Here is a 25,890-nt window from a genome sequence, read left to right as displayed (position 1 = left end):
GATTTGAACAAGTCCTTCACTATGTTGAAAAACACTTTTTGTTAAACTGTATAAATATTGTATTTTGAGCGCGAAATCTGACAACGTGTTAAGTACTTCTATCTCAGACCACCTAGAACGATAAATCCTTCTGCTTTAGACCCCATTTGGACTTTCCCACTCCTCCTTAGGCGCCCAATTGATTTGAACAAGTCCTTCACTATGTTGAAGAACACTTTTCGTTAAACTGTATAAATATCGTATTTTGAGCGCGAAATCTGACAACGTGTTAAGTACTTCTATCTCAGACCACCTAGAACGGTAAATCCTTCTGCTTTAGACCCCATTTGGACTTTCCCACTCCTCCTTAGGCGCCCAATTGATTTTAACAAGTCCTTCACTATGCTGAAAAACACTTTTTGTTAAACTGTATAAATATCGTATTTTGAGCGCGAAATCTGACAACGTGTTAAGTACTTCTATCTCAGGCCACCTAGAACGATAAATCCTTCTGCTTTAGACCCCATTTGGACTTTCCAACTCCTACTTAGGCGCTCAATTGATTTGAATAAGTCCTTCACTATGTTGAAAAACACTTTTTGTTGAACTGTATAAAGATAGTATTTTGAAAGCGAAATCTTACATCATGTTAAGTTCCTTTTTCTCAGACCACCTAGATCTAAAATTAGCTCTGTACAACGCAGGAAAAAACCCACTCAGTGGGTGCACACTAGACTCAAATAATTGCTTAGCCTCACCACAGGAGGCTGAAGAGCACTCGGTGAGTGCTGACACACGACCTAAATAATTGCCTTGCTTGGTCACAGGCAGTCTTGAGCAAAAGAAAAAACAAAAACACGCACTGCTCAAGCCGTCACTGTGTTGCCCAAGAAAGAGCGCTGCACCGCAGCACTGCTACAAAAAGAACAAGGCACTCGATGAGTGCTCACAGGACTCAAACAATTGCAGCGCTTCATCACAGGAGGCTCAGAGCAAGCACAAAAAAAAGCTCAGGCCATCACTGTGAGCGCTGAAAAGCAAAGAGAGCACAACGTGCGAACTCACCTTTTGAGGGTTGAAGACAGCTGTTGTTGCGCCAAACAAGCAAACAAATGGTCTGAAAGAGAGCATTTAGTCTAACATGAAAAGAAACATAAACACAGAGAAACACACCGAAACGCACCGAAACGCAACGAAAGACGCCCGCAAAACTCGCCCGCACCGCGCGTACGTCCCCATCATGAGGTGCACCAAAGCCCAGAGGGGGGGAGCCGACTAACCGGCGTCTCAACGGGACAGGGGGGGGAGGTGCACCCCATGGGGCGAAACGCCCTCACCTTAGAATAATAGTATACATAAGTAATAAGGGGAGAGAAGATCAACCCCTCAACCAATATGGCTGAAAATTGGAGTAGAGTTTTCCCACATTATATGGGGACTACAGTGCTTATACTGGTACCCCAAAACATCATTTTTCCCATTTTCTCAAGGAAATTACATGATTTTGGGAATATATTCACGGGGGTTGGGGGGGTCACTTGCAGAGTGAAAATTGACCCCCTAGATCTCGGAAAACCCTATACAAAATATATATGGGGAGAATCCCCACTAACTGGGGATTCTAAAACACTAAGATTTGTAACATAGTTCGAAGCTTCAAGGTGTCGTGTCAATGGTGTCAACGGATGGTGTCAACCTCTTCTGGGGCTAAAACGAGGGCAAGTTTACTGGCCAATTTCTCTAAGACGGCTGAACAAAAATAAACCCCCTTAGTACAGTTTGTAGCACTGCTTGAGATACGCATCATATTAAAAAATGAGCCCAATCGGTGCATTCTTCGAGGAGTTATAGCAAAAATAAGGTACCGTACCAACTGACCCCAGAAGAGAGATACGCCACTTTCAGAGCTAAAATTGACCTTCTGAACTACAGAAAACGCCCTATAAAACATATATGAGGAGAATCCTCACTATCAGGGGAGTCTAAAGAACCAATTCGCGGGGCTAAATTCGTCTTTTTTGTTGGTCTAACATGTACATACCCGAAATGTACCGGACACGAATAGTCGAATATGGAGGTATGTGTCCTGGCCAATTTCTCGAAAACGACTGAAAGAAACAAAACGCCATTTACAGGGATTCAAGTACGGCTCACGCTGAGTTCAAATCAACAAACAGATCAAAAATCGGTTCACTCTACGAGGAGATATTCCAACATAAAGGTACCGTACCAAATGACTAAATAGGAGAAGTACGGAGCAGGTTTCGCTAAAATTGACCACCTGGACTACGTAAAACACCATAAAAAATATATATAGGGATACTCAGCATAAACTGAGGATTCTGAAACACTAACATTTGTCCGTTAAATCGGGTGTTCACAAAGTGAAAAAAGTGACCAGACTGACCGTCATCCGCTTCTGGGGTCAAAATGGGGTCAAGTTTACAGGGTAGTTTCTCGAAAACGGCTGAACAAAAACAAACGCCCTTAGTACCGTTTGTAGCACTGCTTGAGGTACGTATCATATTAAAAAATGAGCCCAATCGGTGAACTGTAGAAGGAGTTATAGCAAAAACAAGTTACCGTACCAAATTGCGAAAAAGCGAAGTGACATCTGTTCAGAGGCCAAATTGACAGTCTGAACATCACAAACTAGTATGAAAAATATATATGGGGACACTCCCCAGTAACTGAGGATTCTAAAACACTAACATTTATTGGGTAAATCGGGTGTTTTGTAGTACCGAAATTTGGGTCACCCAGAATAGCCCGAAAATTCGAACTATTTCAACTTTGAACATTAATAACTTTTTGACTAGGCCGATTTAGGACACCAACCAAATACTGCAAGCAAGAAGGGTTCAGTGCTAACAAAATGCGGCCACTCCCGTTTAATTTGGTCGAGTACTTCAGGAGTTATTAACAATATACTGTTCTGTACCCCATTTTTTGGGCTAAAATCGAAGCCCAAGATCTCCGGAACCGACGTAAAACAACGTGAAACAGCGTTCCCGGCGTATTTGTGGGTGTAATTCTGGTCCACTTCCACGTTCTAGATCACGGCAAAACTTCATGGTGAGGTGGGAAAAAATTTCCCACCTCACCATGAAGGTTATGGTGTTTTGTGTGTTTTGACACAAAACAACATCCAAAGAAATTTGACGAAATCGTGAAAAAAGAAAAATTGTTGAGTTAACCCCATTTATTGGTTCAATTAGCTTCAAGAACTTAAATACTGTCCAGAAAACACAAAAAGCACGCCTAAAAACTTTTTCAATTGCAAAAAAACACCACTTCACTCATTCATTTGGTCAAATTACCTATTTTGACTACCAAGTTTCAAGTTTCGCTGAAATAAATCATCAAAACTTGCGCAAAGATGTTTAAATATGTTAATAGTGATACTTCCCATCAGCTGAGCAATTTAAAACACTATAATTTTTAATCTTGACACTAAAATTTCAACATTATTTCACCGCCGAAATAGCGGAAAATGGCCGAAAATCGAGGTTTGGCGCATACAGAGCCAAAATTGACCCCTTCAACTCCATATAACCATATAGAAAATGTAAATAGGGATACTCCCCACTAACATACAAATCCAACGAACTCATATATGTAGGGAAGTTATGATTTTTTTGGAGCACCCAATTTTGGGGAACACCAATATCACTAGAAAAATGGTGACTTTTTTTCTCAAATTTACCAATCAATTATTTTTTACCACGCCGAATCAGGGTAGTATAAATAAAAAAAAACGAGAGGGTTACAACACCAACAAAAGGTTACAATAAGCCTATGCTGGTAGAGTTTTGCTAAGCACTTGACAACTTATCAACAAAACAACTAATTGTACCTCTATCAATCTGAATCTGAAAGAAAAATGGAAGCTACATTTGGACCATATGTCGTTACCGCTTCTATAATAGTGTGTTCCAATTTTCCAGGGATCTATTTTATGCAGGTATATTAGTTTTTGATTTAATATCTAAGGAAGAGAGATTGGATTCATGATGATCCACTTTAAAACCACTGCGTTTCCTGTTGTTATGATTTAAAGAAATTAAAGTCTCTTTAAACCGTTTTTATGAAACTTCAGGGTTAATAATCACTTCAGACAACCCAAATGGCTCTTAAATTACTTGTTCGATCTCGAAATATCAGTAGGGCTGAAGAGTAGGAAACATTTATTTTAAACTTAACCGTAACTTTGCGAAACTTAAGAAACGGCAGGATATAGTTCAATAAATGTTTGTTTTGTCCCATATATTTTGTAAAGAGCCCTGCTTCGGAAATATGTACCTCAAAATAACGAACAAACTTAAATTCGACGGGCAGGGTTTTGAAGCAGTGCTTATGTTTTAAAATGAATTTAGTTCGAATTAAGAAGAATAACAATCTGATTCTGAAAGACTTTAAATAAATGGAAGCTAAATGAGGACTATATGTCGTTACCGGTTCTATATATGTGTAACCCAGTTTTCAAGAGATCTATTTGATGCAGCAATAAGGGTTTTTGATTTAATATATAAGGAAGAGGGATTGGATTCATGTTGATCCACATTAAAACCACTGCGTTTCCTGTTGTTGTGATTTAAAAAAATTAAAGTCTCTTTAAACGGTTTTTCTGAAAATTCAGGATTAATCTTCACTTCAGACACCCCAAATGACTCCCAAATTACTTGTTCAATCTCGAAGCATCAGTAGGGCTGAAGAGTAGGAAACCTTTATTTTAAACTTAACCGTAACTTTGCGAAACTTAAAAAACGGCAGAATATAGTTCAATAAATGTTTGTTTTGTCCCATACATTTTGTAAAGAGACCTGTTTCGGAAACATGTACCTAAAATTAACAAGCAAACTTCAATTTGACGGACAGGAATTTGAAGCAGTGCTTATGTTTTTGAAAATGGAATTAGTTCGAATTACGAAGAATAACAATCTGATTCTGAAAGACTTTAAATAAAGGGAAGCTAAATGAGGGCCATATGTCGTTACCGGTTCCTTATACGTATAATCCAGTTTTCCAGAGATCTATTTTATGCAGGAATAATATTTTTTGATTTAATAAATAGGGAAGAGTGATTGCATTCAAGTTGATCCACTTTAAAACCACTGCGTTTTCTGTTGTTATGATTTAAAGAAATTAAAGTCTCTTTAAACCGTTTTTCTGAAAATTCAGGATTAATCTTCACTTCAGACACCCCAAATGACTCCCAAATTACTTGTTTGATCTAGAAACATCATTAGGGCTGAAGAAGGGGAAACCTTTATATTAAACTTAACCGTAGCTTTGCTAAAATTAATAAACGGCAGGAAATTGTTCCAAAAATGTTTGTTTTGTCCTCTATACTTTCTAGAGAGACCAGTTTCGGAAAGATGAACCTAAAATTAACACGCAAACTTCAGTTCGACGGACAGGGTTTTGAAGCAGTGCTTATATTGGAAGATGGAATTAATTCGAATTAAGAAGAATAACAATCTGATTCTGAAAGACTTTAAATAAATTGAAGCTAAATGAGGACCATATGTCGTTACCGGCTCTATATACTTATAATTCAGTTTTCCAGAGTTGTACTTTATGCAGGAATAATAGTTTTTGATTTAATATATAGGGAAGGGTGATTGCATTCAAGTTGATCCACTTTAAAACCACTGCGTTTCCTGTTGTTATGATTTAAAGAAATTAAAGTCTCTTTAAACCGTTTTTCTGAAACTTCAGGATTGATATTCAATTCAGACATCCCAACTGGCTCACAAATTTTTTGTTCGATCAGGAAACATCAGCAGGGCTGAAGAGTGGGAAACCTTTATATTAAACTTAACCGTAGCTTTGCTAAAATTAATAAACGGCAGGAAATAGTTCCATAAATGTTTGTTTTGTCCTCTATACTTTCTAGAGAGACCAGTTTCGGAAAGATGCACCTAAAATTAACAGGCAAACTTCAATTTGACAGACAGGAATTTGAAGCAGTGCTTATGTTGAAAAATGGAATTAGTTCGAATTAAGAAGAATAACAATCTGATTCTGAAAGACTTTAAGTAAAGGGAAGCTAAATGAGGACCATATGTCGTTACCGGTTCTTTATACGTATAATCCAGTTTTCCAGAGATCTAATTTATGCAGGAATAATATTTTTTGATTTAATAAATAGGGAAGAGTGATTGCATTCAAGTTGATCCACTTTAAAACCACTGCGTTTCCTGTTGTTATGATTTAAAGAAATTAAAGTCTCTTTAAACCGTTTTGCTGAACCTTCAGGATTGATATTCACAACAGACAACCCAATTGGCTCACAAATTTCTTGTTCGATCTTTAAACATCATTAGGGCTGAAGAGTGGGAAACCTTTATATAAAACTTAACCGTAGCTTTGCTAAAATTAATAAACGGCAGGAAATAGTTCCATAAATGTTTGTTTTGTCCTCTAAACTTTCAAGAGAGACCAGTTTCGTAAAGATGCACCTAAAATTACAAGGCAAACTTCAATTCGACGGACAGGATTTTGAAGCAGTGCTTATATTGGAAGATGGAATTAGTTCGAATTAAGAAGAATAACAATCTGATTCTGAAAGACTTTAAATAAATGGAAGCTAAATGAGGACCATATGTCGTTACCGGTTCTATATACTTATAATTTATGTTTCCAGAGATCTACTTTATGCAGGAATAATATTTTTTGATTTAATATATAGATAAGAGTGATTGCATTCAAGTTGATCCACATTAAAACCACTGCGTTTCCTGTTGTTATGATTTAAAGAAATTAAAGTCGCTTTAAACCGTTTTTCTGAAAATTCAGTATTAATCTTCACTTCAGACACCCCAAATGACTCCCAAATTACTTGTTCGATCTAGAAGCATCAGTAGGGCTGAAGAGTAGGAAACCTTTATTTCAAACTTAACCGTAACTTTGCGAAACTTAAAAAACGGCAGAATATAGTTCAATACATGTTTGTTTTGTCCCATATATTTTGTAAAGAGCCCTGTTTCGGAAACATGTACCTAAAATTAACAGGCAAACTTCAATTTGACGGACAGGAATTTGAAGCAGTGCTTATGTTTTTGAAAATGGAATTAGTTCGAATTAAGAAGAATAACAATCTGATTCTGAAAGACTTTATATAAAGGGAAGCTAAATGAGGGCCATATGTCGTTACCGGTTCTTTATACGTATAATCCAGTTTTCCAGAGATCTATTTTATGCAGGAATAATATTTTTTGATTTAATAAATAGGGAAGAGTGATTGCATTCAAGTTGATCCACTTTAAAACCACTGCGTTTTCTGTTGTTATGATTTAAAGAAATTAAAGTCTCTTTAAACCGTTTTTCTGAAAATTCAGGATTAATCTTCACTTCAGACACCCCAAATGACTCCCAAATTACTTGTTTGATCTAGAAACATCATTAGGGCTGAAGAGTGGGAAACCTTTATATTAAACATAACCGTAGCTTTGCTAAAATTAATAAACGGCAGGAAATAGTTCCAAAAATGTTTGTTTTGTCCTCTATACTTTCTAGAGAGACCAGTTTCGGAAAGATGCACCTAAAATTAACACGCAAACTTCAGTTCGACGGACAGGGTTTTGAAGCAGTGCTTATATTGGAAGATGGAATTAATTCGAATTAAGAAGAATAACAATCTGATTCTGAAAGACTTTAAATAAATGGAAGCTAAATGAGGACCATATGTCGTTACCGGTTCTATATACTTATAATTCATGTTTCCAGAGATCTACTTTATGCAGGAATAATAGTTTTTGATTTAATATATAGATAAGAGTGATTGCATTCAAGTTGATCCACATTAAAACCACTGCGTTTCCTGTTGTTATGATTTAAAGAAATTAAAGTCACTTTAAACCGTTTTTCTGAAAATTCAGTATTAATCTTCACTTCAGACACCCCAACTGACTCCCAAATTACTTGTTCGATCTAGAAGCATCAGTAGGGCTGAAGAGTAGGAAACCTTTATTTCAAACTTAACCGTAACTTTGCGAAACTTAAAAAACGGCAGAATATAGTTCAATACATGTTTGTTTTGTCCCATATATTTTGTAAAGAGCCCTGTTTCGGAAACATGTACCTAAAATTAACAGGCAAACTTCAATTTGACGGACAGGAATTTGAAGCAGTGCTTATGTTTTTGAAAATGGAATTAGTTCGAATTAAGAAGAATAACAATCTGATTCTGAAAGACTTTATATAAAGGGAAGCTAAATGAGGGCCATATGTCGTTACCGGTTCTTTATACGTATAATCCAGTTTTCCAGAGATCTATTTTATGCAGGAATAATATTTTTTGATTTAATAAATAGGGAAGAGTGATTGCATTCAAGTTGATCCACTTTAAAACCGCTGCGTTTTCTGTTGTTATGATTTAAAGAAATTAAAGTCTCTTTAAACCGTTTTTCTGAAAATTCAGGATTAATCTTCACTTCAGACACCCCAAATGACTCCCAAATTACTTGTTTGATCTAGAAACATCATTAGGGCTGAAGAGTGGGAAACCTTTATATTAAACTTAACCGTAGCTTTGCTAAAATTAATAAACGGCAGGAAATAGTTCCAAAAATGTTTGTTTTGTCCTCTATACTTTCTAGAGAGACCAGTTTCGGAAAGATGCACCTAAAATTAACACGCAAACTTCAGTTCGACGGACAGTGTTTAGAAGCAGTGCTTATATTGGAAGATGGAATTAATTCGAATTAAGAAGAATAACAATCTGATTCTGAAAGACTTTAAATAAATGGAAGCTAAATGAGGACCATATGTCGTTACCGGTTCTATATACTTATAATTCATGTTTCCAGAGATCTACTTTATGCAGGAATAATAGTTTTTGATATAATATATAGGGAAGAGTGATTGCATTCAAGTTGATCCACTTTAAAACCACTGCGTTTCCTATTGTTATGATTTAAAGAAATTAAAGTCTCTTTAAACCGTTTTTCTGAAACTTCAGGATTGATATTCAATTCAGACAACCCAATTGGCTCACAAATTTTTTGTTCGATCAGGAAACATCAGCAGGGCTGAAGAGTGGGAAACCTTTATATTAAACTTAACCGTAGCTTTGCTAAAATTAATAAACGGCAGGAAATAGTTCCATAAATGTTTGTTTTGTCCTCTATACTTTCTAGAGAGACCAGTTTCGGAAAGATGCACCTAAAATTACCAGGCAAACTTCAATTTGACAGACAGGAATTTGAAGCAGTGCTTATGTTGGAAAATGGAATTAGTTCGAATTAAGAAGAATAACAATCTGATTCTGAAAGACTTTAAATAAAGGGAAGCTAAATGAGGACCATATGTCGTTACCGGTTCTTTATACGTATAATCAAGTTTTGCAGAGATCTATTTTATGCAGGAATAATATTTTTTGATTCATTAAATAGGGAAGAGTGATTGCATTCAAGTTGATCCACTTTAAAACCACTGCGTTTCCTGTTGTTATGATTTAAAGAAATTAAAGTCTCTTTAAACCGTTTTTCTGAAACTTCAGGATTGATATTCACTACAGACAACCCAATTGGCTCACAAATTTCTTGTTCGATCTATAAACATCATTAGGGCTGAAGAGTGGGAAACCTTTATATAAAACTTAACCGTAGCTTTGCTAAAATTAATAAACGGCAGGAAATAGTTCCATAAATGTTTGTTTTGTCCTCTAAACTTTCTAGAGAGACCAGTTTCGTAAAGATGCACCTAAAATTACCAGGCAAACTTCAATTCGACGGACAGGATTTTGAAGCAGTGCTTATATTGGAAGATGGAATTAGTTCGAATTAAGAAGATTAACAATCTGATTCTGAAAGACTTTAAATAAATGGAAGCTAAATGAGGACCATATGTCGTTACCGGTTCTATATACTTATAATTCATGTTTCCAGAGATCTACTTTATGCAGGAATAATAGTTTTTGATTTAATATATAGATAAGAGTGATTGCATTCAAGTTGATCCACTTTAAAACCACTGCGTTTCCTGTTGTTATGATTTAAAGAAATTAAAGTCGCTTTAAACCGTTTTTCTGAAACTTCAGGATTGATGTTCAATTCAGAAAACCCAAATGGCTTCCAAATTACTTGTTCGATCTAGAAACATCAGTGGGGCTGAAGAGTGGGAAACCTTTATATTATACTTAACCGTAGATTTGCTAAACTTAATAAACGGCAGGAAATAGTTCCACAAATGTTTGTTTTGTCCTCTATACTTTGTAGAGCCCAATTTCAAAAAGATGCACCTTAAATTAACCGGCAAACTTCAGTTCGACGGACAGGGTTTTGAAGCAGTGCTTATGTTGGAAAATGGAAATAGTTCGAATTAAGAAGAATAACAATCTGATTCTGAAAGACTTTAAATAAATGGAATCTAAATGAGGACCATACGTCGTTACCGTTTCTATATACGTATAATCCAGTTTTTCAGAGATCTATTTTATGCAGGAATACTAGTTTTTGATTTATTATATAGGGAAGAGTGATTGCATTCAAGTTGATCCACTTTAAAACCACTGCGTTTCCTGTTGTTATGATTTAAAGAAATTAAAGTCGCTTAAAACCGTTTTTCTGAAACTTCAGGATTGATATAAAATTTAGACAACCCAAATGGCTCCCATATTACTTGTTCGATCTAGAAACATCAATAGAGCTGAAGAGCGTGAAAAATTGATGCTAAACTTTACAGTAACTTTGCAAAATTTAAAATTGAAACACTTTGAAAAAATGCTGGACGCTGCCTAATAAATGTGTTGATGTTTCTCCTAAAGTTTGTATTTGTGTTGTGTTTTAGTTTCTGCTGAATTTTTGTTTTTTCACTGCCGAATGCAATGAAAGTTATTTTCAGGTAACCACACCTGAACTTGTTCAGGTGAAAATTTACCTGAAAATCAGTTCAGGTGTATTTCAGGTGCTTTTACACCTGAACTTCACCTGAACTTCTAGTTACCTGAACTTGGTTCAGGTAAATTTACCTGAACTTTTTTTAGTGTGTACTCTAATGAATTAACAAAATTATCTGTGCATTATATGCTGTGATTTAAAAAAAAATCTGAATCAAAAGGTTTAGATGAAAATTAAACCCAGCTGAAGCAGAAATACATTCAACACTGCTATTTTACGCCCTAAAAGGGGAGCAAAATGATGGTGGCGTCCAAAACAAAATGTATTAAAACATTTAATGCTGACTTTCCTAATATGGAATATTTTAACCGAAGAATATCAATGAACGTTTAATTCAACATGCATCATAATTGAAAACATAAAACGAGTTCCCTTAGAGCATACTGGAACGAATTGAAAAGTCAATACTAATTTTTGAATTAATGTCGAATAGAAACTGCAAAAAATAGTGAGTTTTTGGCATTTAAAACTAGACATTAATCTCCAAAACTTCTCTCCGATCAAAAACTTAAGATCATAGAAACAATTTTGTTGTCAGAAAGCATGTTTCACTTAAATCTTGATAGCAAAATTTAAATTAAGAATACGTAAGGGAATTGACTGAAACTCGGAGAAAAGTGGATTTAAAAAAATTTTCGAATAAAAAACATTCGTTTTTTTTCTGAATTGTGGGAACTAATTTCGGATACCCGAGATTATGAGCTGAACGCTCGTGAGAGTACGTTATAATCCGACCCTCATCTGCTGTCTACCGTTATTTAGAACCAAAATCAGAACCTTGCAAAAATATAGGGCAATATTTACAGACCCTGTTCAATTCTAAATTTGCGTAATGGACCATAATAAGAGTAGGTACAGCAAAGCTTGATATGCCAACAATAGCGTAGAACATGAGACGGTTTCTTTTAGACAGAATAGTTTCAGCTCTCACCCCATGACAAATAAGGATGTACCTTTCAACCGCTAGTGCTAAAGTTAGGACAACTTGAGACCAGTAAGGGCAAACATCGGTCAAAATATGAATGACTCTAAAGATTCGAATGAAACTTGGGTCCTTATACCACCATTTTTCAGAATAGTTGTTGTCCTTGAGATATTCCGCGTAGTTGTCAAAGCTGTTCGTTTCACAAAGAAAGCTAAGGAGTCTTACAATCTAGGCTTCATGTGATAGAATCTTGCAAGGTAAACATCTGGTCTCGACAAAGGTCAACCTGTCCAGAAAACTGAACGTATGGGCTACATTACGCAATCTTCCAAATTTAAACATTGTGATTATGAGACCAAAAGTTGGAGTCCAATTGAATTCAAAGAAGCAATGGATCCCCCCACTTGGGCGGTCTGGGACGTTCTGAACACACCTATTATTATTCTTGGACATCAGCCTCACCTTTGTTGTACATTTAATTTCAAGTAAAATTTTTCGATCTTTTGTCTCTTCTTATAATTTTTGCGACAGATTTTTGCAAGTAGGCATCCCATAAAAACAAAACTTAACTAAATAAAAGCTTGATTAGTTGACGCTAACAGATATTTTTTTGCAAAATTCTTTTCCAGCTTTTTATAAACATTTCCATAAACCACTCAACATCGTGATTTTGGTGTGAATTGTATGTTGTGGGAGGATAAGCGATTATAGACTCAAATTAAAACTAACTGAAATCGAATTTCCAAAAATGAGCGACAGCTTAACCGCCAAAATGGTTGTCTTTGGATCGAGGCGCCTAGTGTCGTGATTAACTATTGGTTTCAAAATGTTTCATCACTGAATTTAAATTAGACTGAAAATCATTTTTTGAGAGAATGAGTAAATTTACGTCGATGAAGTCAAAAATGATGCTACAAACGGCACGTGTCTTTATATTGTGCGACATCAAATTACTTTGTAATGAAGTCGAATATTTCACATTATGTAGGCTTCAACATTCCGCCTCCCTTGAAGACCATCTTCAATTATCCAGATCCCATGATGAGCAGTAGTAGATGTTCGAGAAGTGCGAATAAGTCTTGTATCGATGCCACATCTTATTGGGTCGATCAACTTTTGGAAAAAGTCGAAAGTCCGCGAACTTTGTTGAGATGCGTGTTGGATATAGCAGCGAATGTAGAGCATGATGAACCGTTTGTAGTAAAAGAAAGTGTAATGCAGTATAGTGACAAAACCGATCGGAGGGCACTTCTTCAGGCGACTTGCTGGAGTCGTCTGGAGAAGCGATTCGTTTGCTTGGAGGATGCGAAGCCCTGGCCCACCTTCTCTGTCTCCCTGAGGTATGAACCTGTATACCCAAGCAATTATGCGGAGAGGGAAGAGAACGGTGGATATCGATATTGGGTGAAATTAGATTTTGATGTCCATAATCCTGGCCTCATTGTGACTGGTGGCAGGACACTTGCGCCGTGGTATGTAGATAATGTGCGACCCTAGTCTGTCGTTGCAGCGCTATTTGCTGGTTTTAAGATCTTGTTTATTATCCGAAGGTCAAACTTTGCTCGCATGAAGACCAGTTTATGGAGTCCACTTGAAGATTTGGTCGATGATACCGACAATGCGCTGAAAGGAACTATCTTCTTTGCTGAGCATCGAAATGGCCAAAAATTGTGCTTGCCCTGTTGGCTGCACACTCTGTTCTGGCAATGCCTTATAAATGAAAAAACAACTGGTTGAGTATGACGATGTCCTACTAGTTGAGTATGACAATTGCTGGCTGATTAAGATGAAGAGGAGAGGAGAATATTGTACTTCAACCAACATTTAAGCTATCTTGCTGTTAAATTAATTATCTCTGTACACTTAGTAAACTATTTTTACGTTGCTCGCTAGCTGTAACTAAGCAATTAAACCATAATTGTAGTGTATGGAATGAAACTTTTGAACATAAATGTTGAGTAATTGTAGGAATTAAGTCGGTCAAAGTTTTTGTGACGGAATAAGAGCAAAAAAAATACGTGACTAACTCTGAAATAAGTGATTTTGAGCGTACACTAAATACTGATTTCGGATGGCTTACATATGGGTAAATATTCCTGCAAGGGAATATAATCCACTGTAGCAACTTAAAATTTGTGGCCACTTCAAGTTGGGGGGGGGGGAATTTCAAAACCGTAATATTCAACCCTTTTGGAAAAACCTGTGTCAACTTTCGAACTCTTAATATAAATCAAGCCCAATTGGCCTAAGTGGCCCAAGGGCTAATATTTGTACTAGGTAGCTACTGGTGAAGTAAAATTTTGAATAACTTCCTTAACTTTGAAAAATTTTTTTAATGAAATGGGAAAAATTTTCTAATAATATGGCTCTTCTCCTAGTTTTTGAAACATAATCAAGTAAAGACTTCTATTTTACTGGGTTCTTCAACAAGAGTTGCAATATGCGGGCTTTGACTGTTGAGTGGAAGCTTCCGAAGCTTCAATACTGGTCGCCTCAGCTCCCCACTTGTTGTTTTAAGCATGACAACTTGAATCAAGTTGTCGTGCTCATTGAATGTTTCAATGATTTGACCAACTTTTCATTGTAAGGGTGATAGATTGTCCTCTGCAACGAGAACCAGGTCATCTTTCCCCATCCCTGAGTCCGATCGATTTCATTTCTTTTCGTTTTGAAGGGATACAAGATAGTCTCTAGACCATGATTTCCAGGATGACAGTTTCATCTTTTCTAGCAGTCTGTAAAGTTATGGTAATTTTTGTTCATCTTAAGGCTCACTTCGTCGTTCGTTGAATCCCAGGAGAGGTTTTCCAACACAGAAGGGGACTGGAGTCAGTGCTTTGATATCACTGGGATCATTTGACATCTCACTGAGGGGTCGGGAATCGAGAGTTCCTTCTATTTACACGAATCATGTGTTGAATTCCTCATTTATTTGTACTTGTGTGCCCATTACAGGTCTGAGGTGATGCCCCTTTCTCCTAAATTCCACCTCTCATAATCCTTCGAAGTGTGCAGGACGAGGAGGGATCACTAACCAGTACATGCCTTGCTGCAAAACATAGTTGAATATTGAATCATCTGTTTCTTTGCGTTCGAGAAGGGCTTGTAATTTCATGATGTCAATTCGAGCGCCAATAGAGTTTGTACCATTGTCTGTGAATCGCTTTCAGGTTTTTTTGTTAGATTGGTGACTGTTTTTATATCAACTGCTTTGGCAGAGAAGCACACAAAAATGCAATATATTTCATCTCTTTAGGTTTTGTCTTGACTGGTCCGGCAAAATCAAGTCTTGTATGTGTGAAGGGGATTACTGGAGTGCTTCGTTCCCGCGGTAGGCCAGCCATGATGACTTGAGGTGGAATTGAGTTGAACTGATGGCAGCAAATACATGCTTTGACGACGTCCTTCGAAAAAGTTCCGTACGTTGATTATCCCAACTTCTTCACGACTTGCGTTGAGAGTGAGAACGGCCACAGCATGAAGCCTTCCTTTATGAAAGTATTGGAGAAAAACTGCTTCCAGTTTTGATTTCTTGCTGATGATAGTTGAAAATTTATTGTCTTCACTGAATTTCCCTTATGATAATCTTACTCTGACTCCATGGTTTGATGCTCGTGGTCAAAAAAGGGTGCCAGATTGAGTAGGGAACTCGTTTTGCTGAATTCCTCCCCATAGCGTAGAATTGTGTATTCTGCGGGGTAGTCATCTTTCTGACATTCATGAATTTAAAATCTTTTTGCTTCGGCGAGATCATTTGCATTTGTTGCATAATGTCATGGTTGCTTCAGAAAGATCTGAAATGCTTTCGTTACTTTTCTTTCTGTATTGGTTAAACGAGTTAATTGAGAGAATCGTTCGAAGTTGAACAATGGCTTGGTGTTACTCATCGCTCTGTGAACTTTTGCTGATGTACTTTGAGCAGGGCATTGTTTTTGTACTCCAGTTGTGGAGGGCATTTGATTGTTTCTCCATGAAGAAAATCTGATTCCTTCCACAACAAGGAATTTTTGATTAGGTCTTGAACACGTGTTTCCTTTGATGCAAAATCTGCAGGGTTTTCTTTGCAGGGACGTTTTTCCATTTCTCTCTTGGCATTGTTTCTTGGATCTGTGACGTTCTGTTTGCAACAAAAGTTGTCCACTTTATGAGTAATTAAGCTAGCCATTGTAAGAGAATTGAAGAATCAGTTCAAGAGAAACAATCCAGTTACGCCATTAAGCTGGCTTTCACCACTGCTTTTTTTGACTGAAGTAATTTCATGCCAATTGTCGCTACGCTGATTTCAAGATGGGGCAGACTTAGTGTTTTGACTGGTGTGATCTTCATTTTTGCAGCAATTAGGTGAACTGCTACTTTACCATCCATGGTTGTTATCAGGCTGTGCACACGACCAGCAAACGATTTTTCACTTGCATCAGTGAAGAGATGGAGTTGGAATAATTTATTATCCTTTTTGGTGTCACCCTTTTAAGAAATTTTAAGGTCTTTAAGTCGTGTCAGGTTCTCACGAAGAGAAAACCAAGTTTCGACAATGTCATTTATAAGGTTGTTGTCCCAACTGAGTCCTTGTACCCAAATTGTTTCAAGAAAAATTTTGTTATTTATGATGATTGGACCTAGCCGGCCAAGTGGATCAATCAGCTTTGAAGCATCTGACAGGAGCGTTCTCTTTGTCAATGCTGTGAGTGTTTCAGGCTTTGCGATGTAGATTAGAAGATCTTGATTCGGTGTCCATCTTATGCCAATAGTTATGACTTTATAACCTTTGTCGATGATTTCTGAACTGTCGTGAGTATCGCTTAGCTCCTCCGGAGAACAGAGATTTGCTGGAAGATCCCTTTCTTGATGATAGTCCGTACTGCCGTACTTCAAAAGATCTTAATTGAGTTCAGTGAACTTCATATGAACATCATCGATAGATGCTCCCCTTAAGTAGCCGTCAACGTAGAAGCCGTTTCGATTTTTTTTTGTTTGAGGTGCTCTCATTGAACCCATTTTTTGAAGGCATCTCGTTGATTGAAACGCTGAAGTTGCTATTCCAAATGTCAAACGGGTAATTTTCAGATGCTTGATTGGTTCTTGTGGTGTACTTCGCCAAAGAACTCTGTGGAAACCTTTGTCATGTTCGTCAATTGAAAATTGAAAACACACTTAAGCAATATCAGCTGAAAGTAGAATTTGTTGGCAGCGTAGACTAATAACATGCGAGAAGAGATCAGGTTGACCTGTTGGTCCAACCATAAGGCAGTCATTGTGTGACAACTCAGACGTTGTTTTATCCGATACATCGAAAACTACTCGTACTTTTGGCATGGTTGAATCTTCTTCTCAAACATGATGATGCGGAATGCAGTAGCTTTCCATTCCCCGCCTTTGAAGCTCTTCTGAGAAAGTTGCTTCCATGTTCTTTATGTCCAGAAGCTCTTTGGTGAAATCGCGGTATTTTAATGAGATACTGGATCTTTTTCGAGTAATCTTTCAAGCATGATGAACCGTTTTTCTGCTTTGTCGTAGCTTTTATCTAGCTGTCCAGTTTCGCCCTTGAATGGAAGTTTCACAACACATTTTGCGTCCGGATCTGTTTTTGCTCTCTGAGTAAAATGTTGTTCACAGATCTGTTCTGCTGGGGAAGGTCGTTTTTAAGTTGGAAATTCCTCTGTTTCCCAAAAGGAACGTAGATCAAGGTTTGTTTGAAGAACTACAACTGCTGTTTGCGTTCTTTCAAGTTTTTCTGGTATTTTTCCAGAAATTGTGCATCTAAAAATTGTGTTTCACAGATGAATTCCATTAAATTTTCATCGTTTGCCATCGACAATGACGTCTTCAAAAATGTTTTTGAGGCAACTATTATGTCAACTTGTTTTTGAGTTTTGAAACTCGGATCAGCTAATTTCACTGTGTTCATCTGAATGCATGATTTGACATTACTCTGCTCTGGAGGTGAAGTAGTAGCTCTGTTAATTTTGGCACGACAAACGCTTTAACACTGAATGCCTTGTTCTCGGGTACTATGAGAAAGTTGAATGTGACTGTGTTCAACTTTACGCCTGTCATGTCGGTTGTGCATTATTGTTTGAGAATTCCGAGGAATTGGGTACATGTCTCTATTATCATAATTACTTGTGCACCGATGTCAATCATTGCACGACAGTACTTGATTTCGTTGTTTGGTAGCTTGATGGGTTTCTCGTGCAGTTAAAGCGTAGTTTGTTTCAACGTACAAGTTCGTTTCGTGCATTGACGTCCACTGCTACACTTTTGGAAATTGATATTGTTGATGATCAGTTGCTGAGCAACATATACATTGTGAAAGTGATGATCTGTAGCTCTGAAGCCGTATTTCTGCATAATTGAGTTGCTTTTCTGCTACCTTTTCCTTGTTTACTGCCTTGTAGTTTCTTGCTGCTACGAGGTCTTGCACTCTACAATTGATGAAGTTGCGTAGTTCATCGACGGACTTCAGATTTTCCGAACCGCTGTTTTCCAGCTCTCATTGACGTCTGGAGGCATGATCCAGATTTTTTGTCAAGACATGAACTCACATGCAGTGAGGTTGCACTTTGAATTTCAATGCTTCCAGGGCAAGAAAGTTTTCATCAAACGTTATGATGAGTTTCTTCAGTTGTTCCGCCAATTCGTGGTGAATGCGGGATATGTTGAAGATTGCGTCCAGATGTGGATGACGAATTAGACGTTTTGTTGCGTATCGGTGCTTTAGCACTTTAAATCCAATTGTAGAATCTGTTCAAAGGAAACAATACGGTTTGATCATCAAGCTGGCTTTCGGGGCTGCTTTTATTGACTGAAGTAATTTCACACCAATTGTTGCTCCGCTGAGTTCAAGACGTGTTAGACTTAGTGTTTTAACTGAAGTGACCTTCGTTTTTGCAGCGATGAGCTGCTACATTGCCATCCATGGTTGTTATCCGGCTGTACACACAACAATTAAATGCTTTTCCACTTGCGTCAGTGAATAGATGGAGTTCGAATTTTTGACTATTACTTTTGGTGTCACACATCTAGGAATTTTAAGGTCATCAAGTTGTCTCACATTCTCACCACAAGAAAACCGAGTTTCGACAATGTCATGTAAAAGGCTCTGGTCTCAACTGAGTCTTTATACCCTAAATTGCTGAAGAATAATTTTGTGGTTGATGATGATTGATTGGACCTAGCCATCCAAGTGAATCAAACATTTTTGAAGCATCTGACAGGAACGTTCTCTTCGTCAATGCTGTGAGTGTTTCAGGCTTTGCGATGTAGATTAGAATATCTTGATTCGGTGTCGATCTTTTGCCAATAGTTATGACTTTATAATCTTTGTCGAAGATTTCTGAACTGTCGTTAGTATCGCGTAGCTCCTCCGGCAGAAAGAAAACAATGCTTTTCTGGCTGGAAAATCATTTCCGTAAAAGTAGTCCCTAATTCCGTACTTCAAAAGTTCTGCAATGAGTTTTGAGACCTTCATGTGAATTTCATCGATAGATGTTGCTCCCCCTTAAGTACTCGTCAACGTAAAAGCCGTTTTGGATTGTTTGTTAGAGGTCTTGATCTGCTGTCATTGTACCGATTTCTTGAAGGCAACCCGTTGATTGCAACGCTAAAATGCTATTCCAAATGTCAAACGGGTCAATCTCAGACGCTTGATTGGTTCCTGTGGTGTGCCTCTCCAAAGATTTCTGTGGAACTTTTTGACATGTTCCTCCAGTGCAAATTGACGATTCATGTAAGTAACTTCAGCTGAAAGTAGAATTTGATTGAAGCGTAGACTGATAACATGCAAGAAGAGATCAGGTTGACCTGTTGGTCCAACTATAAGGCAGTCATTGTGTGATAACCCAGACGTTGTTTTATCCGATGCATCGAAGACTAATCGTACTTTTGGCGTGCTTGAATTTTCTTCCCAAACATGATGATGCAAAATGCAGTAGCTTTCACTTGCCCGCCTTTGCAGCTCTTGCGGGGGAGTTTCTCCCATGTCATTTACGTCAAGAAGTTTTTTGGCAAAAATCACGGTTTTTTGAGACGCTGACCCTTTCTCGAATTGTATCTCGAGCAAGAAGAACCGTTTTTCTTCTTTGCCGTAGCTTTTACCTAGCTTCCCAGTTTCTCCTTTGAATTGTATTTTCACAACAAATCTTCCATCCGGATCTCATGTTGTTGTCTGAGTAACATGGTGTTAACAGATACTTTCTGCCGGGAAAATTGTTTTTCTTTTGGAATTTCCTCTGTTTCCAAAGAGGAATGTAGATCAAGGTTTGTTTGAAGAACTAAAACTGCTGTTTGCGTTCTTTCAAGTTTTTCTGGAATTTGTCCAGAAACTGTGCATCCAAAAATTGTGTTTCACAGACGAAGCACATTAAATTTTTGTCGTTTGCCATCGACAATGACGTCTTCAAAATTGTTTGAGACAAAAAAAAATATCAACTTTTTGGAGTGCTGAAACTCGGATCAGCCAATTTCACTATGTTCATCTGAATGCTTCATTTGAACCTAATCTGCTATGTCGGTAGCAGTTCTGTCAATTTTGGAATGATACCGCTTTAACACTGAATGCTTTGTTCTCCGGTACTATGAGAGGGTTGACTGTGACTGTGTTCAATATTTCCGAGGAACTGATGCCTGTCATGTCCATTGTGCATTGTTGTTTGGGAGTTCCAAGAAATTGGGCAGATCTCTGTGTGATCATACTTACTTGTGCACCAATGTCAAGCATTGTGCGACAGTAATTTATTTCGTTGTTTGGTTGCTTTATGGGTATCAGTGCTGTTAGCAGCAGAACTGTGTTGAAAGATGGAGTTTGATGACAAACAGTTGTTACAAAGTTTGATTTTGGATCTGTACTCTGCTGTCCTTGTTCATCAAGCAAAAGTGAAGTATGTCGCCTCCACATTGCTTGCATGATTCCTTTGATTTGCAATCTTTTGTGCCACGGCCTTTTCTCCTGCAGTTAAAGCGTAGTTTGTTTCAAAGTGAAAGTTCGTTTCTTGCATTGACGGCCACTGCTAGACATTTTAAACCTTGATGTAAGTGATGATCAGTTGCTGAGCAACATATACATTGTGAAACTGATGATGTGTAGCTCTGAAGCCGTCTTTCTGCATAACTGACTTGCTTTTCTGCTACCTTTTCCTCGTTTGTTGCCTTGTAGTTGTTTGCTAATTTGAGGTCTTGCACTCTACAATTGATGAAGTTGCGTAGTTTATTGACGGACCTCAAATTTTCCGAACCGCTGTTTTGCAGCTCTCATTGACGTCTGGAGGCATGATCCAGCTTTTTTGTCAAGACGTGAACCCATATGCAGAGGTTGCACTTTGAAGTTCAATACTTCCAGGGCACGGCAGTTTCCATCAAACGTTACGATGAGTTTCTTCAGTCGTTCAGCTGATTCTTGTTGAATGCGGGATATAATGAATATTGCGTTCAGATGTGGATGAAGAATTAGACGTTTGGTTGCGTATTTGTCCTTTATCACTTTGAATCAAACTGCATAGTTGCCACTGGAAACTGGTAGGTGTGTAGTGACTTGTGCAGCTTCCCCGTGCAGTCAAGCTTTTAGGTATCTTAGCTTGTGAACGTCGGACAATTTGTGGTTGGTGTCAACGGCTGCTATGAAACTATCAAGAAGTGGAGTCCAGTCCTTTTACTTCCCCCCAAGCTTTCGAAGATCAAGTTTGGGAATTTTGATTCCGCTTGTAGCCTGTCTCGAATAATGGGGTTCCTTGACTGGTGAGGCAGTTTTGTCAGGCTGGTTGAAGGGCGCCAAAAGTCTTTGTAGCTCCTTCACATGAGACTGACTCGGAAAAACGTTTCATTAGAGTCGTCCATTTCTTTTGTCATGGCCTTGTAACTGGCCTCTGACTTTCCAATGATTTGTTCATTTAGATCTTTGATGAGGTTGTTCCGGCTTTCTGATGTTTCAAGGAGGTTGTTCGCTGGTGTAAGGATCAAAATCACAGAATGTCCCCGCTTGAACCTTGGTGCTGCGGCTGCTCAAGAATCTAAGCGGAACCGATATATCACAGCTTGGTTCTCGAGTTTTACGCCGGCCTGGTTCTTCACTGGGTTCGATTGACTAACGATCTCGCAGAAATAATTATTCGCTCGGACGTATTAAAGGACTGTAACTTTAATTTTGTTGATTGAAGTTAAGAAAATCCTTAGTGATAGTCTATGTTCAATCTCGTGCTGAAGTTTGTAAGGCTTCAGCCAGTAGCTAGTATTTTTGTAAACTTCTCGTTAAGTAAGCTCAACTAACTTAGAACTCGCAAGATCTTAAGATCTAGCAAAACTTAGCAAAAAGACTAAAATTATTAAAGAATCAAATTTTAGTCTATCTGAGAGCCAACTGCTCTTGGTAACAGTTTCTAATGGTTCTAAAAACAATACGGTTTGACTAATCAAACAACTGGGTTAGAGTAAATAATCAAATATTTATCATTTATAACAACATCGCTACTGGTTTCTGATTGGTTAATCAAGAAAATGATTTAGGTCATTGTTTACATAGTAAATGTCAAATTACTGCGATATTTACTTTTGTTGACATAAGCACGGATAATTATTACGTAGCTCTAAATGCCTCGAATGTACGGTATTTCACCTTTAATGATCATCTAAAGAATCATAAATAAACAACTTAAGAAATTTAACAATAAATAACAAAGTATCGAAAAATGCCAATTTTGCACCATTTAAGTGCTAATAGACACACTTGTGGGTCTGATGGAATAACGTTCGTTGGGTCCATGAATAGCTTAGAGGTAACCCTCACCTTCTGCCATGACCTCGGATTGCTCGGGTTTTGCCTTCCCAAAATGGGGGGTGTACAGATTTTCGGTCCCAACTTGTAAAATTTTTCATTATTGACCATTTTTGAGTTTTGACAAATTCTAAGTTTTTTCAGTTTCAAAAGTTATTTCTTGCTGTCTGATGGCTTTTCCAGCTGATTTGAAGTGGCGCCAACATCGCCGGCCCTGTTTTCGATCTTCGAAACACCATCGTAGAATACTGGCGCTAACTTCACGACTGGCTGGTTTAGCTCTCCATGTGCCATTTTGACTCTCGCTGATCTCACAACTCCGTCGTTGCCAGTGAAGATCTCAATGATTCGTCCAAGCTTGTATTCACAGCGTTTTACAGAGTCATCTACTAGCCACACTAACTCGCCTTCTTTCAGGTTTCGCACATGTTCTTTTGACCACTTCGATCTCTGGTTACATTGTGGAAGATACTCGCGAGTCCATTTTTTCCAGATCATCTCGGCATATGCTTGAGCCGTTTTGAATGATTTTTTCAGGTCATGGTAGCGTTCACTGGATGGCATGAATGGTGCACTCGCGTTCTCTCGTCCTAGCAAGAAATGATTAGATGTGAGTGCTGTCAAATCTTCAGGGTCGTCACTTACTGCCGTCAGGGGTCTTGCGTTGAGAGTCTGCTCTACAAGACACATTGTTGTACTGAGTACCTCGTCGGTGAGGCTTCTGTTGTCCAAGATTGCAATCATGACCTTCTTGCGACTTTGAACCAGTCTTTCCCAGATTCCACCAAAGTGAGGAGCTCCGGGAGGGCTGAATTTCCAAACAATCTTTTTCTGTGCTAAGTCACTCTCAATCTTAGCTTTGTCCCACTCGTTCATGAATGTCTTCAGCTCATTGGCTGCTCCAACAAAGTTTGTTCCGTTGTCACTAATGATGGTATTTGGGTAGCCACGTCTTGCAATGAATCTTGTCACTGCAACTAGAAATGACTCGGTGTCCAATGACTGAGCAACCTCAATGTGTACTGCTCTCGTTGTCAGGCAAGTGAAGAGGCAGAACCATATCTTCAAGGTACGTCGTAGGAACTTGACTTCGAAGGGTCCGAAGTAGTCAACTCCGGTATGGGTGAATGGGAACACATGTTCATCAAGTCGTTCTCGGGGTAGATCTGCCATCGGTGGGTGAATTGGGTTGGCGTTCCTGTGTCTGCATTTGATGCATCTCGACTTGATTTTCCTTAATGCATTTCTCAGCCCGATGGTCCAGTATTCTTGTTGGAGCATGTTTCTCACATATTCTGTGGCCTCATGTAGGTTGTCTTGATGTGCTTTCTACAACAGAAGTTGTACAACTTGATGTTTTGCTGTTAACAATATTGGGTGTTTTGCATTGTAGTCAAGGTTTGAATGCTTCAGTCGGCCTTTCACTCTAATTGTTCCATCTTCCTCTGTGAAGGGTGACAATTTGGCAATGTTTAAAGTTTTGGAGATTTCTTTGCTGTTTGCTATAGACTTCGAAACGTTCGGGAAGCTTTCGTTTTGAACAAATCGAAACAGTATTTGCTCTGCTTGATGAATTTCGTCTGCTTTGAGGGGACTATTCTGCTTTGTCTTGAACCTCATGCACTAGGCAATGAAGTTTCTAATTCGGTTGAAGGAAATGTATCGTCTCCAGTCAAAAATTTGGTCTAGTTTTGTTTCTGTTGCTACAGTACTCATAACCTGCTCAGGCTCGAGTTCATTCACTTGCCACCACGGCTTTGGCCACTTTTCTTCATCTGCCTGGAGCCACGCCGGCCCGTTTAGCCATACGGACTCCTTGAGGCCTTCGATGGACATTCCTCTGGTTCCGATGTCGGCAGGGTTTTCGACACCTTTGACGTGCCTCCATTGATCCATCGATGAGTTTTCCAATATTTCCGCTGCTCTGTTCGCAACGAATACTTGTTGTTTCTTGTGCGCTGCCTGTAGCCACTGTAGCACTGTTGATGAGTCGGTCCAATGATAGATTTTGTCAATTTTGACATCATGTTCATTGAGTATCTGCTTTCTGAGACGCACTCCGTAGACTGCGGCTTGAAGTTCTAATTTCGGTACCGTCATATGTCTGATGGGTGCCACACGACATTTCCCTATTACATATGTCAGTTTTAGCGTGGCTCCATCTTGCAGATATGCAAGAATGCACATTGCTTCCTCTGATGCATCTGTAAAGATGTGTAGTCTCAAGTTTGTGCATCCGTTTTCAAAATAAAATCGATTTATTCACATTGTCCTTATTTCTCTCAACTCAGAGCACCAATCACTGAATAGCTTTGAGTGTTCTGCTGACAACTCTTTGTCCCATGCTTGTCCCATCGCTGCCCAGATGCTTTTGAGTAGAAACCGCATTCGTATGGTGAATGGTGAACATATCCCAAGTGGGTCGAACACTGTTGATACAAAGGATAGGACAATTCTCTGAGTTATTTTTGCTGGAACTTCTTGCTCAGTTCCACGACAGACTATTAGACTTCTGTGTCCACATTCCAGTTGAGTCCTAGGATTGAGGATGATTGTGGTTCTGCTTCGAAAGTTTTCACAACTTTCGTTGATCTGTCTGTCTCTGAAATGTGTGACTTGACTTCTTCGTCACTTGTTATCCATTTCGTCTACTTTAATCCACCTTTGATGAGTATGTCTCTGACTTTCTGATAATTTTCAGTTGCTTCTTGAGGTGTTCTGACTGACTTGAGGAAGTCGTCCATGTAAAGGTTTCGCTGGACAGCTTTGACAAGATTTTCGTCGTTGACTGCATTATCTTTCGCCACTTGGTGCAAAGCGTAATTTGCACAAGTCACCGAGCTTTTCGCCCCAAAAACGTGTCGTGTGTACTCGTAGATTTCTATTCTCCTCTCTGGATCTTCTCTCCAGAGGAATCGTAAACATCGGCTGTCATCCTTTGGGACAGCTACTTGAAGAAACATTGCTTCTATATCGGCTGATAAGGCTATTTGGTGTTCTCGGAAGCGAAATATGATTCCGATCAAACTCTGCAGCAGGTCTGGCCCAGGTAGAGGTTTGTCGTTTAGGGCTACACCTTGATACTTTGCTGCTGTGTTGCACACTCTTCTGACTTTTTCAGGTTTGTGCGGGTTTATGAAGGGATGATGTGATAAATACCATTGCAGTTTGTCTTTGGTTTCATTCAGTTCAGCTTGATCTACTTTCCGAACGTATCTAGCGTTGACATCTGGAACTTCTTTAGCGCCTCGTCTTTCTGTAGGCGTCGTTCTAAGGACTTGAGTTGCCCCATTGCAGAGTAGAGGTTGTTTGGTAACTTC

The sequence above is a fragment of the Convolutriloba macropyga genome, chromosome 10, assembly GCF_964194025.1.
Source record: "Convolutriloba macropyga chromosome 10, txConMacr16.3, whole genome shotgun sequence".
In the NCBI taxonomy this organism is placed as follows: Eukaryota; Metazoa; Xenacoelomorpha; order Acoela; family Convolutidae; genus Convolutriloba; species Convolutriloba macropyga.
Note: the sequence above shows the minus strand (reverse complement) of the source record.